This window comes from Cryptomeria japonica, chromosome 3 (assembly GCF_030272615.1).
Source record: "Cryptomeria japonica chromosome 3, Sugi_1.0, whole genome shotgun sequence".
Classification (NCBI taxonomy): domain Eukaryota; kingdom Viridiplantae; phylum Streptophyta; class Pinopsida; order Cupressales; family Cupressaceae; genus Cryptomeria; species Cryptomeria japonica.
Genome location: NC_081407.1, coordinates 221,725,926 through 221,746,947, shown reverse-complemented (window position 1 = coordinate 221,746,947; position 21,022 = coordinate 221,725,926). Strand labels below are relative to the sequence as shown.

Below are 21,022 nucleotides of genomic sequence, written 5' to 3'. Positions count from 1 at the left end.
TAGAAAAAATGATCAATTTTCATATAGGAAGTGAATGAAATTTTATTTTAACAAGGATGGATACATAACAAATGTATTGGCGTTTTATGCAAAGAGATAAGATAAGACTAAACGAATGAAGACACATGGAATAAAAAATGAATTGGATTAGGAAGATACAAAGTCACGAATCTAATCTAATAAAAAATATAGATATATCAATATATGATACATTTAATATTTCTTAAGGTAAACATAAAACTATATAAAAATTCACACACACAATTTCACTATTGAAATTATTTTACAAATGTTATTATATATGTTTTTATAATACCACATACACATTCAAATATAATGGAATTGTACTTCCACATGTTTCAATTTTTCTTTTCTATCTCAACTACTGTTTTAGAAAACCTCATTATTCTAATATCATAGGCATACAAAATTAAAATAAAGTACAAACAAAAAATAATTTTAGTACTACATACGTAAGTAGCAATTATATAGGTCAAGCTAAAGGCAAACAAAATTGTAGCAACTCAATAGGTTATTTGAAATTATATTTTTCCAATTTGTGCACATTATAATCTTCAAGAAAGTGGTTTAGAATTATAATTCATGTATAAAATATAAATTACAAAGATATGTCAAAATGTTTAAAAGGGGTTTTTATAAAAGCATATAAACAACCATTATATGAAAAAACGTGTAACTATTAATTAATTTTTTTAATAAGATTATAACTATAATAATAATTTATTTAGATTCGAAGACTTTAACAAATATTTAGTTATTTGATTTTTTTAATTTAAAATTATTAAAACAATTATATATTGATTATTATAATTTGTATATTGATTATACAAATTATTTATCTTTTATTATTCATGAAAGAGAAATGAAAAACTTGAAAGGGAAAGATGAAACCAGAAAGACCTCTAGAGCCAATATGCACTTCTAATATCCTATGTTTTTATTTTAATCAAATTTCAATAACTTGATACAAGCACATACCACTAAGCCATTAAAAGTGGAAACCAAGCTATTCACCCTTAGAGGAAAGATATTGTAGTTTGTAGATCTAATATAATTTCAGCAACATAACAACTTGTAAATCACTTCAAGAACATGAAAGAAGAAGAATAGAAGAAAGATGGAAGAGAAGAAACATTGATATGCATGAGAAAACTCTTTTGAGTAAAAACCCCACACTCTAAAGCATCGAACCAATGCAAATTTCTTGCAACAACTATTACTATGCTCTTGTAGTCTCATAGCCTTTTACCATGGAGTCTGCCTCTTGCTATCTTGGAAGAAGTCCACAACATAACCCTGCAAAGAACAACTTTCCTTCCTCCTCTTTTCAAACCCGACATAAAAGATATACAATATATAGAGATTTAAATGTTTGAAGTGGTTTTATAGACAAATCCAAAAGAGGTGGGCTTCTAAAATTATGTAGCAAATTCTTCAACCACCTTTATGCATGCAACATACACTTGCCCAAGATTTTATAATCCCTCTTACATGCTTCCAAACTTGGGCACCCTTTTTCTCCGTGCAACATGCCTTCTAACACTTGTCAACCTCTCATAGAAAGTCGTCATGACTCATCATAAGAATTTGTCATACAATAGTGACTTACATAGGTTTCTAAGATACAAACACATGGCAAAATTTCTCTACCAAAGTGGGATGCCTAGTTTCCCATATAGGGACATAAAACATCTTTTGACATCCTTCATGTCACCTAGTAGCATGAAGACAACTCACTATGCCATGTTACACTAGATGACAAAATATGGCGATCAAGAAATTATATTTAGACATTAAATAGATAAATACAATGTTAGGAATGGCTAAAGTTGACACACCTTAATTCCCAACAAAACTGAATGAAAAAATCAAAACTACAACACATTGATTTTTTTTAACTATCCCAATAAAAAATATTACTCAAACATTTTACCTAATCTTCTAGTAAGGAACTATTCTAATCTAAAATGAAAACCATCTTTTCACAATCCATAGAATGAATTGTAACCCTTGTAGCTATATAAAAACTATACACAAATCTCTACCAATAACATTACAATTAATCTTCTTCTCTCCTAATAAATTTTCTAAGTCAACTTTCTAAATTCTAACTATTACACATTAGTCTTCCAAAAACCTTAAAAATACAATCTATTTTTTATATATAATTTTAAAATTAAAATAAATCACCACAAAATATTAAATTTAATCAAAAAATACATATAAAATTAAAACATTCTTATATAACTCTATATGCATATGACTATTTTCCTATTACATAATAGGACTTAACCAATTCTTTTAAAGATGAAAAATATATTTCCAAAGTCCTTGTTAGTCAAAATTTGAAACCTCTTTTCATGAAACTCGCAACTTTTAACAAAAGCCGATTTGTGAGCATGACAAAAATGGTATAAAAGTAAAATTATGTTAATGACAGAAGCTTTTGCCATCTATTTTATTACATGCATTGAAAGTTGAAAGTCTAAGCATATTTAGAAGATTATGTTGAATTTTCTTAAATGTCCGGTGAGGAAGAAAAGAAAATTATAGCATATATAATTCCCAGCAGCAATATGCATCGCTTCTTTATATTCTTTCTGACCATCCTACCAGACTCCTGCTTCACATGTCTTTTACACGCATTAGCACCCAGAAACCTTTCACATCTACATTCATATTAAGAATATGAGTAATAGCATCATCTATGGGTGTTTGAAAAACTGAAAGACAATGTTTCTCCTCTTACTGGTTATTTGTTGCACATTAATGTCTTTTTTGTCAGTCATTCTATACAATGCTTGATCAACAGATCTATAAATATTAGTGCCTATCGATAATACTAATTTTTAAGAATTTCATGGGTGTGATAACTAAAACAATCTTACCATATCAATTACTATTGATTACCATATTCAACCTAAAAATCATATTTGTTGTCATTCTTATCAAGAATGTTCAGAAAGGTTGTAAATTGTGCTGTTTTTCCTTAGCATGCATTTAACAGCACCTTGAAAATCAAAATGCAATGCATTGCTGATTGCGTAATATTAAAGTCAAAAACATTAGAAATCATAATCACATTCACAATAAGAACTTTTCGCATTGAAATAAAGAGTGAAGCTTGGTGCACTAAGCCAGAGTCGTTTGAGGTAAAAGAGAGAGCCTTTAACACATTGAAGATAAAGAAAATCGTAATCTTCAATGTGCCAATGAATAGTCTTTGTTGCAACAGTTATCAAGAATCGAATGTGGTTATTGCTGACATGGTGTGGCAATTGTTGCCAATAGAAGACAATGTTATAACCATTACACAAGTGAATTCCATTTGAGGGAGTCAAATGGTTTCCAGCAAAATGAGGCATACATTCTTCTGCTGATGTTATCGCTTATGACACCCTAAATGATGGTGTCTGGAAGTTCACAATAGAAGACAAAGCTACTACACTAAGCATTTCCACACTGTAAAGCTTTGTTTGAGTTCTGAGAATTACATAAGAAAGAAAAAGTTTGGAATGCGAAGGAATATTGATCCAAACAGAGAAACTAATATTGTGTAAAGCAAAGAAACCTTAATCTTGACAATAAATCAAATCCGTAATTGTTTAGTTATCTTTTGATAAAATTACTGAAAAACTTATCTGCCTGCAGTGAATTTGGAAACGAACAAAGGATTTGGCTAATATATTCTTGGAAAAATACCAAAGTTGCTCCTATAATGAAAATTTTGTGCACAATACTTTTGAAAGATTTGTGAACATAAGACGATTGAGATTTATCACACAAGAAAGCTGTGTTGCACTTTAATCCAAACCATATCAGAGAAAAGTTCATGACATTAAAAAATTAATCATTCTCATATCTACCAGGAAACTTTCTGCTTCTTTAGAAGTTGGATTCAGTGAAAAGAACATGTACGTCCCTTGAATGCAAAACACAGACTTGCAAAACCTCCGTGCTAGCCACAAAATATTATTTTAAATAGATGATAATTCCAATATCTAATATTACCTTGAAAAAGTATTGTGCTCCCTTCGTCTAACCATTTTGATTTTGATCTTTTGATTGCTAATGGAAAAAACTATGGCTTGTAAAAGCCAAAGTTTGTTCCAGCTACACATTCAAAGATCCATTCAAGGCATTTGGTAGGGCTTGTAATGTGAAGTACAAGAAACCATCATTGCTCCATAGGTCTGAATTAGAACATTTGTACTGAAATACAAATTTGGTAAGGATACATTTGATAAAGTGATACAATTCCATGATAACTGACCCTAATAAATTGAATTGTTCTCAAACATTTTAGCAATCAATAAACTTAACAAAATGTATTGCACATGAAATACATTATCCATTATATTTTAAGCAGGCAATGAACAATGTATTATATGTAAAACAAGTTATCCATCAAGACTTACAAAATGAATCGTACTGCTACCACCCTCCACCAAAAGATTTGCCATGTTGCCAGTATAGTAGGTTGTGAAGCCCAAATTTAAGAGCACGTACATTGAATTCACTGCATGGAGATCTCCACATTTAATTGTGGTTAATGTTTTAATGGACCCATATATGGAGGATATGTAGCAGACAGAAAAGCTTTTCTTCCTAAAGTTGGGGATAATACAGCCTATACATGTTTTGATGGGATCAGATAGCAGTTTGCAAGCAAATATTACAAAAACTCAGCACGTTGTACAACAAAGAGTGTTACCTGCAACAAAAAAAAAAGACAATTTTATCAATCCAAAGCACTAGGGGCCACTGTGGCCATGTGATAAAAACCAGGTGCAATCATACAAGGAATAACTTTTATTCACAAATTTTACGTCTCTAAAAATATGGGTATTGCTCATTAGTATATTCAATATTGTGCAACAAGGGATCCTAAGAATAAGAGGATAGAAAAGAATATTTACGAGCCTACAATCACATACGTCTTAAACATGTTATTACCAATTAACCCTGTATGTCTAAAATTTAGACAGTTCTATACTCATCTCTCAACCAACACAAAAGAAAGGATAACTCACAACTTGAAAAATGTTTGTCCATTTAGTGATGTATTCAGGTGGTACCTACACAGATTAGCCTTGCACATCTAACTCAGAAGTAGTTGAACTTTATATCTTTCTCAAACTTTTAGGAAACGTGTGTTTATAATATATGTACACACAAGGAGCTGCTTCAGACCCAAAAAGTAAAAACTTAACTAATACAATCATACGTACTCCTATGTATCCACAAGATCTATGTGTAAACTGTAGACATTTCACCTTGTAGAAAGAGCTTTCGCTCTTCTCAAATGCCAGAGGTGGAGTGTACTCAGAAAACTGTATGCAAGGACAGAACTAATCTTTCCTGTAAAGAAGTAGCTAAAGGCCTCAAATGGAACTGTAGAAATGTAAAATATGAACCATTTTTGCTGACAAGGAGCTTTAACCATTTTTCCTTCTGTTGACCACTTGAAGCCCAAATAAAATGAGGATAAGACAAAACAATTTAAAGGTGGAGGGATTTGGAGTCTTTCGAAAACTTATGAATAGTACCATATCTTCGACTCAAGCCTAAAATAATGATTTAATCAAACTACGAAATTAGAGATTGAAAGAAGAATGTTTCTTTTCATGATATAGCTGAATTCATTCAGGAACAGATTTCCTAAATATAGACTCAAAAATACCTGTTCTTAGCCCCATAGAGAGTCACGATGTACTTATTTGCTAAATTTATACATTATAGTAGTGGAAGTCATTGTGTCTTTGGCTTTTAACAGAAAGCTGCTATCCACAAACTCCAGTTTAATGTAAATCATTGCTAGTAAAACATTAACTTTCTGTTTCTACCTCCCATACATCAAATAGCTTCTCTTAGATTTTGAAGGGATAACTCTGCCAAAGAACAGAACATTTATTTCAAATGAGAGTATTTCACGTTTCTGCAGTATAATTAAATGATGGATCTTTTGCAACTCTTTAGGCATTTTCTTATTCTTTTATATATTTTACATAACCATTACATACTGCGTCCAGCAAGCTTCATGGAAGGGCAGAGGTGTGTCGCTCTTCTGGAAACCTGTGCCCCTGTTTCTACATTATTCACTCTAAGAAACTTTGTAAAACCTTGCTTATATTTTGCTTTGTGCCTTCTCAAATCATTCACTGTAGCTTTTTTTGTCTTATGAGAAGTGATTACTTGGTCCTTGGCAGTGTTCAATGCCACAATCCTGGGGAGGGAAAATTTTCTTCTTGAGGGGAAAATGCAGTTTTACAGTCTCTTTTTATAGGACAAGATATGTACATGGACATGATGACACAGCATCTCTAGAATGGTACTAACATAAGATTATTATTTTTGTGTTCCTTTTATTATTTTTGAATTTGTTATTCTAAAATATAAGGTCCAAACCAGTATCCTTTTAGTTTTAAAAGCATGAATTTGGTTTAATGGCAGAAAGCATAAGTGTAAATGTTCTTGTTGATAGCAATGTGAGTTTAGTGTTGTCATTGATGTCAACTTGATATGTCTGGATTGTTGCCTGATATGTAAAGGTCAGGAAATGAATGTTCAGATGTTGTTATGATGTCTGGAGGTGATATTGAGTGAGTATGTGGTGTTTCCGAAAGGTGACTGTATTGGAAGCTGAAATATGCTCCGCATTCCTCCGCTTCTGAAGATGATGGCTTTCTGTTTTGGATTAAATGTCCATTTTCTGTGAATATTGCACTATTATGTTTTCAGGTCCCCAATAGTTCAGGTGTTGAAGTTGGTTGTTGCAATTTGCTAATAGCGAGGATGTCTATCAGGACTGGTCCGAAGAATGCTCTGCATTTCTCTGCAGTGTTGTTTCATGTGTTGTGGTTTCGAGGATATGTTCATATTGTTCGTGCAGTGTTTTAGTTCAGAACTCAAGTGTTGGTTTACTTTGCAAGTGAAGTTATGATGTTCTATTGTTTGGCATTATCATTTGTGATGGTCTCTGGCTGACTCAATAGGTTCATCTTATTTGGATCATACTCTTTTGGTCCAGATATGCATTGGAGGTTGAGTTAAGGTGTTGTTATGGGTCTTATCGTGGCATGTGAAGATCCGCATTTAGTCATTTGCATTGGATAATGTTTTTGGCCTGACTCTTTAAGGTACTTTACTATTTATCTACATGTTATGTTTGATGTCGACTTTGGAAGAAGTGTTGTTGTGTGTGGTTCATTGGAATCAACTTAGGAGGACATATTGTGATGTATTTGGGCCCTTTTTATCTTCTAAAGTGGACCACATTTAGTGTAGTTGCTCAGGGTGGACGACTGTGTAAATTATGTTTATTCTGTTTGTGGGCGACCTTGTTGAGAGTTTCGGTGAATAAGCTGATATAAATAGATGTGCGTGTTGATGTGTTTTTTATGACACCATGCAACACACATAAAATATACCCTCTCTTGAACAAAATCTCTCGGATGCTAAACCATGTGATCAACCGAGATGACTCCAAGGTTTCTATTGTCAGTCCTTGACATGTGGATAACTCACTGGTTGATGTGATCTTGCTGGGTGCACAAAGGGACTTATGTTGTTCTCTAAGATTTATCAACTTGAGGAAAACTAGCTTTAGGAATGCAATCACCACGATATGATTAACTTATGATTTGGCAATATGAGGACTTGATCCTAATTCTAACAAGGTTTTGAAATAAAATACAAAAGAGGTAAAGGTTTAGAAATCTAGTTCTAACACTATCAATGTAAGAAATTGATGACAACTAAGTGAAACCAAACCACACTTTGCTTCACCATTAGGAACAATAAAGCGAAGATGGTGCAAATTCTAAGGAATACAAATGATGTTTGAATCACCAACACACATTAATCCCAAAAGCACTATGAATTAATGAGGAATAAGAAATCGAAGTTAAGTACTTAGAGAGATCAGGCCAACCATGCACTATAACTTACAATCAACAAATTATAAATGATATGAACTTGCAGGTTTCACCATCAATTATCAACAATATCATCCATGCAACTATGAAACTCTTACTTAAGCAAATCTACTTTATCTTGAAGAGTAAAGAATCATACAAATAATCCAAGGTTTCATATAGAATCACCCAACTTCAATGATTTATATAAATTTTGGCAGCATCAAAGTAACAATTCTTCAAATCGCTCTCTTACAAAATGAAAAGAGAGGGTTTATATAGAAGTTTTTATTACAAGTAATTACAGGTAATAGTCCAGATTGATTGGAATCAATGGCCGAGATCATCCCAAAATTAGGGATTATTGAAAATCACTAAATGCAATGCAACAAAAATGGAATATCATCCTCATCACCAACTACGAGGAGTAAGAGCCAATGAGAAAATTAGATGACACCTTCTAACAAACTATCTTCTAGAATTTGGTTGCCCTTACCCTTTCCATGATGGCATATTCAATGAATCTAGTCATCACCAATTTAATCTCCACCATTGTAACACTTGGCAAGACATCATGTTGAATCTCTATCACGTCTAAACTTTTTGTATAGGCATCAAAGACATTCTCCCAATCAGCTTCTTGTTTTTGAAGATTGCTTACAACGATCATGAGAGAAATAAGATCATCCAACCGATTTCTTTTGATGGATTCCAGCTCTTGGAAATAAATGACTTTCAACCACTCTTTCAATTCTCCTAAGTTCAAACCACCTATGGTAGTAACTTGACCCAATAATTCCTCAACTGATATAAAGATCCTTGATTGTATTTCCCTAATCGATCCTTCCATCTTGATGCAATCTTCTTTGGCTCGATCAAATGCTGATTTCCTCATCACCCAGGAACAATACCAATGATTAAAATCATATATATCTCCTTCCTCAATCACTCCTTGGATTAGTCTTGTCATAGGAATCCTTTTCAATACCTTGAGGCATGGAATTGTCTTATCTTGAACCATTTAAAAATCTTCTCACACTTCTTCCAAACTTTGTATTCTATGTTAGCATATTGGCATAACTGATGGAGATGATAATGTACTAGTAAAGGACCGTTCGTGATGATATATTGATGGATTGTTGGTGATGATATAATTATGATATGATGCTTGATGATCAGTTATTTGTGTTGTCATTGATGGCAACCATATTTGTCCATGTTTGTTTATGTTTGGTATGTCATCTAAGTCTACTGGTTAAGTCTAACTGGTAATGAATTGAAATGAGTTGAGTTGGAAAGCAAAACTGTCAAGTGGCAGTGAACCGGTAAGCAGGAACAGAGAAGGAGATGGTTGCGGTTGTGATCCGTGTTGAGTCAAGTGTTGCGATTTGGAATGTGTGCTTATGACATCATAATGAGTCTATGACATGAACCGCATCATGTTTGGAGAACTGGAAGTCATGTTTGTAATTGACTGTTGTATAATTAGCCAGGGTTTGAGAACCGGTATCAAGATCTTTTGACCAGTGATGTTTTATGGTTTGGCGGTGATTCTTTTCATGTTCATAAGTTGATGATGACGTGTTAGAATCCGTGTGAAGAGATAAGATGTTGTTTTGGCGCATTCAAGGATCGAATTTCTTAGGAAGCAGTGAAGTGCTTAGCAGAATGTGATAAGGGTTTGACAGCTTATCAGATCGATGTGCGGTGATGAGTTATGATCATTCAACGACTGTAATTGTCTTGAAATTTGTTGTAATGATTTGTAATGATCTGATATGATCTATGAGGTAGATTCATTGTAGATTGGGGTTTTGTAACCGACCTAATTGTAAAATGTATTTAGGTCAAGTTTGAGAAGGTTGAGTGTGTCAGTGATCAGAGAAGTGTGTGTGTGCTGAACCAATTTGTGATGTTTGCATGAGTGAAGCAGATTGGAGCTGACAAGGATTTGTATTAGCAAGCAGAGAGTGCATTGATCTGATCATTTATCTGTTGTTTCCTAACAGTTGCAGCAGTATTAAAATCCCTTAACCGGGTAGGTCCTAACAGGCCTGATCTTGTAAATCCCTTCACTAGGTGGCTCATTAACTTGGGTTTAAATCCTCCAACGAGGTTACTCCTAACAGGGTAAAACTCCTAATAGGGCGCATTCCAAAAGAGTGCAAATTTTGTGGGTACCAATTCCCACCGTGGTTTTTCCCATTTGGGTCTCCATGTGAAAAATCCTTGTGTTCATGTCGTGGATGGATTGTTGAGTTATGCATTTGATGTCTTTAGTTTATGATGAACACTTAAATTGCTACCGGTAATGTTAAATCTGCATTGAGTGATTGATTAAGTTGATACCGGTACTAGATATGAACTGTTTTGTGAAGTATTGTGCAAATTGGTGAAAAGTTTCAGTTTATCCTTGTTACTGATTCACCCCCCCCCGCTCTCAGTAATAACCAGATCCTCACAATAACAATTGGTATCAGAGCATTAGGTCCTCTTTGTGCAAAAGCTAAACCGCTTGAGGAAAAGATCCGAGGAAGATGATGGAGGCTCCCAAATTCACTAAAGGACAACTACAAAATATGGAGTGATAGAATGAAGATATATATCAAAGGTATGGGTGCTCAGTTCTGGCAGCATGTTGTTACTAAGTATGTACCTCCTACCGGTCCTTTGACTGCAGATCAATTGAAGGAGCAGCAAGAAAGCATTCAAGCATTGGAAGCCATATTAAGTTCACTGTCTGATATTGAATATATTGATGTCCATGGTTTGGAGACTGCTTTTGAAGTTTGGGAGAAATTAGAATTAATCTATGGTGGTGATAAGCATGTTTAAAAGGCTAAAGAAGAGAGTCTTAGAGGAAAGTTTGATGATATGAGAATGATGGAAGGAGAAAATATTACTCAGTATGGACAGAGGATTAAAGAAGTTGTCGATGGAATCAAAAGTGCTTGTGGTATTATAGAATAAGACACTATGGTAAGTAAGATGCTTAGAACCATATTGCCTACCTATGCAATTAGAGTGTCTACTATTCAAGAGTTGAGGTTAGTTACTAAGGATAAGGTTACTGTTGATTCTTTAATTGGTAAGCTCATTGCTTTTGAGTTAAATAGTTTTGATAGCAGTGTACCTAAGACAGAATCTGCTTTTAAAGCTTCTGTATCTAGTGTACCGGTGAGAAAAGGAAAAGATGTTTGTCAAAGTCATGAATGCAAATCAAGTCCACACGGCGGTAGTAAAGCTGATATGGATGATGAAGGTAATCTGATGGAATTTGAAGCTCTATTGGCTAAAAGAATTCCTAGAGGCACTGGTAAGTACAAAGGTCAGTTGCCTCTCAAATGTTTCTCTTGCAACAAGATAGGACATATTGCTGCACACTGTCCTAATAATGATCAAAAGGAAAAGTTTAGAAAATATAAGTTAAAAGGAAAGAAAAAAGTGCTATGTTATAGTTGATGAAGGAGCCATTGATGAAGAATCTAAGGATGAAGACAATGAGGAGATTGTTTTTGTTGATGTTAAGGAAGATATGTCTGATAAGAAGGCTTTGGTATCTTGCATTGACAACAGTGATGAATGGATTATCGACAGTGGTTGCTCACACCACATGACCGGTGATAAGAACAAGTTTCTTTCTCTCGAAGAATTTGATGGCAGTGTGGTAAGATTTGGAAACAATTCACCTTGTATGGTTAAAGGTAAAGTTTCTATCTCTTTCAATGGTACAAGCAATGCTGATGATGTATTTTAGGTTGAAGGTTTAAAACATAACTTGTTGAGTGTTGGTCAGTTGAATGACAAAGGTTATCATCTTGAGTTTAAGAATGGAGTTTGCAGGATCTTAGGATGCAAAGGAGAATTAATTGTTACTGGTAAGCAAACTAAAGGTAACTTATTCCATCTAAATGATAATGTGAATAGCTGTTTGGTTGCTAAGGTTGAAGATAGTTGGTTATGGCATAGAAGGTTTTGTCATGTGAACTTTGATAATGTGGTTAAGGTCAGCAAATCTAGTATGGTGAGAGGTATGCCACAACTTGTTAAACCAGACAATGTGTTGTATAAAGAATGTCAGTTGGGTAAGATGACTACTACTTCTTTTAAGAGCAAATCTTTTTCTTCTGAGCATATTCTTGATTTGGTGCACACTGACTTATGTGGTCCTATGAGGACTAGAAGTTTTTATGGTGACAAGTATTTCATGATATTTACTGATGATTTTTCTAGAATGATGTGGGTTACTTTTCTGAAGAAAAAGTCAGAAGCTTTCAGCAAGTTCAAGGCATTCAAGGCCTTAGTAGAAAAGGAACCTCTAAGAATCTTAAGTGCCTGAGATCTAACCGGGGTGGAGAGTTTACATCAGATGAGTTTGTGAGATATTGTGATGAAAATGAAATAAAGAGGCAGATCTGCTCCAAGGACACCACAACAAAATGGTATTGCAGAAAGGAGAAACAAAACTATTGTTGAAGCAGCTAGGACTATGTTGATACAGGGAGATGTACCTAAGATGTTTTGGAGAGAAGCGGTCAATACTGTTGTTTACACATTGAACCGGGTATTGGTGAAAAAAGGTAATGATAAAACACCTTATGAGCTATGGTATGGTAAAACTCCTAATGTTAGTTACTTCAAAGTTTTTGGCAGTAGATGTTTCATAAAAAGAGATGATTATACTGGTAAATTTGATGCTAAAAGTGATGAGGGAACATTTCTTGGCTACTCCACTAAGAGTAAAGCTTTCAAGTGTTACAACAAAAGGTCAAAAAAGATTATAGAGAGTGTGAATGTTAAAGTTGATGAATTTCTTGATAAAATTGATGATACCAGTAAATCTGATCCAGCAGATGATGAACAAAAACTTGTGTTTATTGAACCGGAAGTGCAGAAAGATGTTGAGCAGAACAGTGCAGTGGAAGAAGCTCAACCGGTAGAAGATGAAGATGATGAAGAACAAGAAGAGGTTATTGCACCGGAACAGGTAATTCCTAGATATGTAAGGTTAAATCATTTTGAAGACCAGATCATAGGTGACAAGAATGTTGGAGTACAGACAAGAAGAAAAATGAGAGAAAGCTCTTGTCTGATTTCTACAGTTGAATCGAAGTCAATTAGAGAAGCTCTTGAGGATGATGACTGGTTAAATGCAATGAATGAAGAACTTGATCAGAATGAGAAAAACAATACATGGTTACTTGTTCCTAGACCTGATGATAAAAATGTAATTGGAACAAAGTGGGTATTTAGAAACAAGTTGAATGAAGATGGAGAAGTTAGAAACAAAGCAAGACTAGTATGCAAAGGGTATGCACAAGAAGAAGGTGAAGACTATGGAGAGACCTTTGCACCGGTTGCTTGGCTTGAAGGAGTCAGGATGCTACTTGCATTTGCAACATTTAAAGGTTTTAAAGTTTACCAAATGGATGTAAAGTCAGCATTTTTGAATGGTATTCTTGAAGAAGAGGTGTATATTGAACAACTGGATGGGTTTGCATTATCAGAAGATAAGGATATGGTATGCAAACTGCATAAGGCATTATATGGATTGAAGCAAGCACCAAGGGCATGTTTGAAAGACTTCATGCACATCTGATAAAGATAGGATTCCAGAGAACTAGTGAGGACAGCAATATTTATTTGAAGACTGAAGGAGACAAGATGTTGATTGCAGAAGTATTTGTTGATGACATTATATTTGGTGGAAATGATGATATGAATATGACTTTTGCAGATGAGATGAAGAAAGAATTTGAGATGTCTCTTATAGGTGAGATAAAAAAAATCATTGGATTGCAGGTCCAACAGCTGAAAGGTGGATTTTTTATCTGTCAGTCTAAGAATGTGAAGAAGTGTTAAAGACCTTTGGAATGGAAGACTGTAAACCGGTTGGAACACCTATGGTTACCGGTTGTAGATTGTCAAAAGAGGATGATTCACCCTCTGTAGATGAGAAGGAATACAGATCTATGATTGGGAAACTGCATTATGTTGTTCATAGTAGACCGGATATTGCCCATACAGTTGGTTTAGTAGCAAGATTTCAGAAGAGCCCAAAGGAGACACATATGACAGCAATAAAGAGGATATCCAGATATCTTAGAGGGACAGTTGATTATGAATTGTGGTATCCATACAAAGGAAATTTTTCTTTGCAGGTATTCACCAATGCTGATTGGGCAAGGAATGTGGATGACCGAAAGAGCACAATCGATGACGCATTCTTTCTAGGTGGTAGACTGGTAGCTTGGACTAGTAAGAAACAAACTTGTATTTCTCAGTCTACAGCAGAAGCAAAATATGTGACTGCATAATGAATTGTACACAAGCCATATGGATGAGACATGTCTTGGAAGGATTCAAGCAAGATAAAACTGGTGATCATACAATGTGATAACACTAGTGCTATAAACATTTCTAAGAACCCGGTATCGCATGCTAGGACTAAACATATTGAGTTGAAGTATCACTTTCTGAGAGAAAGAGTTCAGGAAAAAAAAGTGAGATTGGAGCATGTGTCAAGTAAAGAGCAATTGGCAGATATATTCACTAAGCTGTTACCTAACGCTACCTTTGAATATCTCAGAGGTAAGTTAGGGGTTATACCCCTACCCAAGATCAGCTAGGATGCTGGTGAAGCATCAATCCAGTGGAATTCTTGAATATCTTTCACTGTGGATTGATGAGAAGTGAGCTACTCCTCAGGGGGAGCAGCTAAGATTTGACAAGCAGAATTGAAGACAGAAGATGCCTTTGGACCTTTGGCATTGTTGTCAAAGGGGGAGAAGAAATATGATAGGGAGAGAAGATCAAAAGAGAGCAAAGGAGAAGAACCGATGACCGGGACAGTGATGAACAACAGACATAACAGGTTTCATGATGAGATTTTGATGTTGTAGTTTTTGGTGTTGCTATCAATGCCAAAGGGGGAGATTGTTGGCATATTGGCATAACTGATGGAGATGATAGTGTACCGGTAAAGGACTATTGGTGATGATATATTGATGGACTATTGGTGATGATATAATTATGATATGATGCTTGATGATCAGTTATTTGTGTTGTCATTGATGGCAACCATGTTTGTTTATGCTTGGTATGCCATCTAAGTCTACTGGTTAAGTCTAACAGATAATGGATTGAAATGAGTTGAGTTGGAAAGCAAAACAATCAAGTGACAGTGAACCGGTAAGCAAGAACAGAGAAGGAGATGGTTGCGGTTGTGATCCGTGTTGAGTTAGGTGTTGCGGTTTGGAATGTGTGCTTATGACATCATAATGAGTCTATGACATGAACCGCATCATGTTTGGAGAACCGGAAGTCATGTTTGTAATTGACTGTTGTATAATTAGTCAGGGTTTGAGAATCGGTATCAAGATCTTTTGACCGGTGATGTTTTATGGTTTGGTGGTGATTCTTTTCATGTTCATAAGTTGATGATGACGTGTCAGAATTCGTGTGAAGAGATAAGATGCTGTTTTGGTGCGTTCAAGGATCTAATTTCTTGGGAAGCAACGAAGTGCTTAGCAAAATGTGATAAGGGTTTGACAGTTTATCAGTTCGATGTGCGGTGATGAGTTATGATCATTCAACGGTTGTAATTGTTTTGAAATTTGTTGTAATGATCTGTATGATGAATTGTAATGATCTAATATGATCTATGATGTAGATTCATTGTAGATTAGGGTTTTGTAACCAACCTAATTGTAAAATGTATTTAGGTCAAGTTTGAGAAGGTTGAGTGTGTCAATGATCAAATAAGTGTGTGTGTGCCGAACCAGTTTGTGATGTTTGCATGAGTGAAGCAGATTGGAGCTGACAAGGGTTTGTATTAGCAAGCAGAGAGTGCATTGATCAGATCATTTATCTGTTGTTTCCTAACAATTGCAACAGTATTAAAATCCTTTAAACGGGTAGGTCCTAACAGGCCTGATCTTGTAAATCCCTTCACCGAGTGGCTCATTAACTTGAGTTTAAATCCTCCATTGAGGTTACTCCTAATAGGGTAAAGCTCTTAACAGAGCTAAGTTGTAAAATCCCTTGACCAGGTGACTCCTAACAGGGTCTGCTCCTAACCAGGCTAGGCTCCTAATTGGGCACATTCCGAAAGTGCAAATTTTGTGGGTACCAATTCGCACCGTGGTTTTTCCCATTTGGGTTTCCATGTGAAAAATCCTTGTGTTCATGTTGTGGATGGATTGTTGAGTTATGCATTTGATGTCTTTACTTTATGATGAACACTTAAGTTGCTACTGGTAATGTTTTGGTAAATCGGCATTGAGTGATTGATTAAGTTGATACCGGTACTGGATATGAACTGTTTTGTGAAGTATTGTGCACATTGGTGAAAAGTTTCAGTTTATCCTTATTATTGATTCACCCCTCCTCTCTTAGTAATAACCGGATCCGCACAATAACATTCTATTCATGAATATCATTGTTTTATCATATACTTGGATGAATTTAGTTAGGAATTCTTTCACTTGCTTTGAGATACCTTCAATCCATCCCCTCACTTCCTAATTTGTGCTCCTCATTGCTTCGTAACTATCAAATGATTCTTGAGTAATGGGAATAGGTGGGACAAATGTATCATCCTCTTGTCTCACTGGTTTCATTTTTCATTAACCGTTGTATGAACTCCTTCAATCTCATGTTTTCCAATTCCAATCCTTCTTTCTTCTCTTCAACTTTGTCCAACCTTGCCTCAATTGCCTTGACGGTATCATTGAGTTCCTGAAATTCTTGCTTCTTTGTTGTTGATCCAAGGTCAAGTGTCTTAACTTCATAGTCCGTTGGAGCGATATTATGTCTTGGTCTATCAACCATTGGAATTACCCTCTGCAAGATGAGTGATCCTGCACTGTCTCTAGTGATTTGGGAGAATTTCTTAGCCTTCTTTTGTTCCTAGCTTTACCATTTCAATCTAGGAAATCATTTAAGTCCTCAATTGGCTAAATTTCCTCCATTGTCTTTTCCTTCAAGCTATTCTTCAACCAATCCGGTACTGTGGATAATTCCATTCCATCCTCAAGCTAATTATCATCATTAATTCCCCTCAAGGCTGAAATGATTGCTTCATCTACTTCCTCATTAGGATTGGGGTTGTTGGATTCTCCCAAATCTTCTCCTATCTCTGTTTCAAAATGATATATGGTTGGAGAAGCCGGACCTTGTTCCTGATCCTCATGTTGTACAGATTATGATGATATGTGTTCATCATGATCCCCTTGAGGTAGCATCTCTATTTCAGATTCTTGTCTTGATTTATTTCCTGCATCATGCATATCAATCTCTTTAATGGATGAAGTGTTCATGGTGGATTGAGTAGTATTGGACTTTTGCTTCTTATGTCTTGATTCCTAGTTGGCAACCTCCTTGTCTTTTGATTGTGTATCTTTAGCCATATCCTTCCTCTTTTTGGAAACCTGAATTTGTCCTTCATTGCTTACCTCTTCATTACTTTTCATCATTTCATCTTCATCGAAGGAAGATTCATCATCTTCCATCCTTCCATACGTTAAAGGAGTACCTTGTTCCTTCGCCTGCTGATCTATTGGTCTACCCATTCTCTTGAGTAATCAATCACTTCTCTCATCAATGTGTTTAAGTCTGTCATTTTTGGCTGTGACCAACTTGGTGCTGGAATAGGTTTGTCTTTCTCTTGCTCATATTGAGGATGTATATGATTTCTATTGTCTTTCACTTGATCGGGAATTGAAAAGAGATTGCACTTTCTCATGAAGTCCACAAACATTCTTGATCACATCTTCCTTCTAACTCCAAATTCATCAGTGAGGTTTGCCTAGTAGTCCTCTAGATCAATTCTATGCTTGTATTTCTTTCCTTCAGCTGTAAGGATCTTATGAAAAGGATCAAAATTAGTTTTGGACTTGTATGTTCCAAGTTGATAGAATTGCAACTCTGTAATGGTTGTTTCTGCTACCAAGGTTGTAGGGCATATCTTCAACATTTTCCCAAGTGTGATAGGGAAGTTTACACCAGGTCTATGTTTCTCCTTCTTTATGAAGTCAAACTCGGACAATTGTCTCACTACCTCAAGCAACACCAATTCATTTGTTGGATACCTCGAAAGCTTATAAGGATGATATGTGCATCCTTGAATCCTTATGTATGTGAAGGTTGGTGATGCAGAGGCAAGGGTTAGACTCAAAATGACAAACACAACTTATAGGCTTCTACAACACATCACTCAAAACAACTCATTTGGGCTTATCTACTAGGCTCCCTCATGGGCCATTACAAAAGGCTTGGTTCTTACACATGGAGTATGGAGAGAAACAAGGCTTGGCAGGGGTTTGTGCCAAGACTTATGGAACCATGTGACATTCTCACTTGTTGGCTTACAATGCCAAATTCTCAACTTTTAGGACTGCACTATTTTGACTTGGTAAGTGTGGGGTTTCAACCCTTGTGCAACATGACAACATCCTTAATGATTCTCTCTAACCCAAAACAGGTCTAGGAACATTCCAACTCACAATCAAACACCTTAGGGGGGTTTCAAAGTGACTCCAAACAGCAACAACTATGACTGCTCACAAGTTGCTTAAAACTGTCAACTCTGTCCTAATAGGGCAGTCATGAACAATGACACCAAAACTTGTTGTAATCTTCAAACTCTAGAGGGAATGAGTCCCTAGGACCCTTACACGCCAGTATAGGCCTTCCAACAATGAATGACTCCTACCATTTCACTTTTCGCAGCATGTACATGACTGGAAATTGTGACTGTGACAGTCAAAACATTTCGGACAGTCATCTGAATATGGCTCAGTTCCTCATGTTATGCCTTCCAGCCACTTCCAAAGGATGTTTAGGGTCCTGTTGACCTGTTTTTTATGACGGCGTCCAACATAGAATAAAGTTGCCCAACGGTCACTTCACTCTCTCTTGATCAAAGTACGATTGCATGCTGATATAGTAGAAGAAACAGACAACCGACTCCAAGGTTCCTTTTATGCTGCGGATGTGACTCAGTTGGCCGATGTGATTGCTGGTAATCCAAGGGGCCTTACGTATGTTGAAGAAATCTATGCAAGCTCGAGAATTTATTGACGCGGATGATTTGCAATGAAGCTCTAAGTTTTAGATTTTCGGATTATGAAATATGCAGAAAGTAAATAGGAATAGGGTAGAGGGAAACTAAACTAAAGGTAATCTAATCCTAGGAACAAGGAGACGGGATAAACTTGTGCAAAATCCAACCGCGCTTCGCTTCGCCAGCAAAGCACAACTTACACGAAGGCGGTGCAATCTTCAGGGGGAGTGCTAAAGATTTTCAAATCGTCAAAAGAAACCATCAGATAAAACAATCTCTTCTAACAATCGAAGTTGAACATACACTTATAACGAGGCTCAAACTAACTTTGCACGGCATGCGACAATCAGCTGCACACCAAAAGTATGAGCAGGAATTTGGCAACAAGTGATCCTATCAAATCCAGTTCATCTAATTGCATGAAAACAAATCTAATCTATGAAGAGAACGAGACCATGCGAGTTCCGAAACAACACAAGAACACACCAACAATTGAACAATGTATTAAGTGTTTGCTTCAAAACTCTTAGCAACAATCTCTGACTATAGTCTCTCCTCCTTACAAATGAGGGGGGCACCCCCTTATATAGGCCTCAAGCCCAGATTACATGCAAAACCCTAATTAGGGTTTGCCCAAAAGATTCTCCACACATGATGCAACAAGGTGGGAATCTGCATTAAATAACCCATTATGCCCACTTACAATAAATTTAAAAGGGCCTAAAATAGCGCCCATGATGATGATCATGCCCGGAATATAACTGATGTCGTCATAAATACCCATCACTCTTCAAGCGACGGCGACATGCAAAAGAATCCGTCATAAAACCATTATGAGGGGACGACATGCAAGAAGATTCCCTTATCCTGTGGTGGCATGCGTTGACCGGTCCCACACCTAGTCAATGTTCCCTTTAGTCATAAATACGCCATCATGGTTCAATCAAAAGACTTTCATCCAAAAACGGACGACCATTATCTCGCTCATTAATGGCGTAAGTAATGAACCCACCGACGACGGCTTCCAATTCCCCGATGGAGACACTTGGCACATTCTCGATGTTGAATTCCATCAAGGCAATCTCCTCTTCACTTCTGGAAAAGAAACTTTACCAATCTGCCATAGCTTCCTGTGTTTTCTTCATCATACCGGAGAATGAAGAAACATTTGCAAAATGTTCTTTGGGAAACGAATCGATGAAGAAGAAATCATGCAACTAGGATTTCAAAGAATTCACTGTTATTCCCCCGTCGCTGAGTTTCCTCGAAAATAAAGCTTCCATGGCACTAAGGATTTCTTCCTGTATCCTTCTGATGGATTCCTTCAAGGTGACGGAATCAATGCTGAATTTATCAAGGGTGTTCTTCCCTGAACAGATGGCGTAGAACCATCGGGGAAAGTCGTAGGCTTCATTCTCTTGGATTACTTTCCCGTCTACCAGTGTTTGCCTTGGAGTCCTCATCAGAGCCCTGAGTCGGGAAATGGTTAAGTCTTGGTAGACATCAACGTCTTCCCATAGTCCTTCCGCCGTTTCCAATCTACTTAGGAGGGCCACAAACCTTGAATGGAGCTGAGCTAGATCTTCTACAAATTTCCCTGCCTCAGCATAAACATCCTCTATCCATTCTCGAGAATTCTGTGCCATTGCCTTTGTAAGTTCCGCATCGTCAATTACTTCCTTAGGAAGGAAGGGAGGCGGAGTGGCTGAAGGACCTGCTTCCTTGAGGGGTTTCTTGAAACTCCTGACATACTCGCATAGAAGTTCGTTTTCCTCCTTCAGCCGTTTACACTTTGCTTTTGTTTTTCAGCAATTTCTCCTTCATGGCAAAGGAAGAATCATCCAAATCTCCCATTACTTGACCGGTGGAAGCATGGCCAAGATCTACCTGTCTGATGACGTAATCTTCCTGCCTGATCTCATTCCTATCCCTATCCACAGCAGGTTCAGCAATGTGCAAGATCAGGGCTCCGAATTCTTCCATGACTACCTTGGAAAACTTCCGGGGGGCCTTCCTTTCC

The 21,022-nt window shown here is 36.3% G+C and overlaps 1 protein-coding gene across 3 annotated transcripts in view; it reads right to left on the bottom strand.

The window, feature by feature from the left end:
- Positions 1-4,484: 4,484 nt before the first annotated feature.
- The window catches only part of LOC131076029 (pentatricopeptide repeat-containing protein At4g21065), a 37,924-nt gene continuing 21,386 nt past the window's right edge, over positions 4,485-21,022 (bottom strand). For 2 of the 3 annotated variants that reach the window (XM_059218186.1, XM_058013053.2), the window contains exon 3: positions 4,565-4,735. The gene's annotated coding sequence lies outside the window, so the exon portion shown is untranslated. Of the gene's footprint in view, positions 4,736-21,022 lie in introns of all 3 variants that reach the window. The other variant, XM_058013052.2, reaches the window with a different exon arrangement.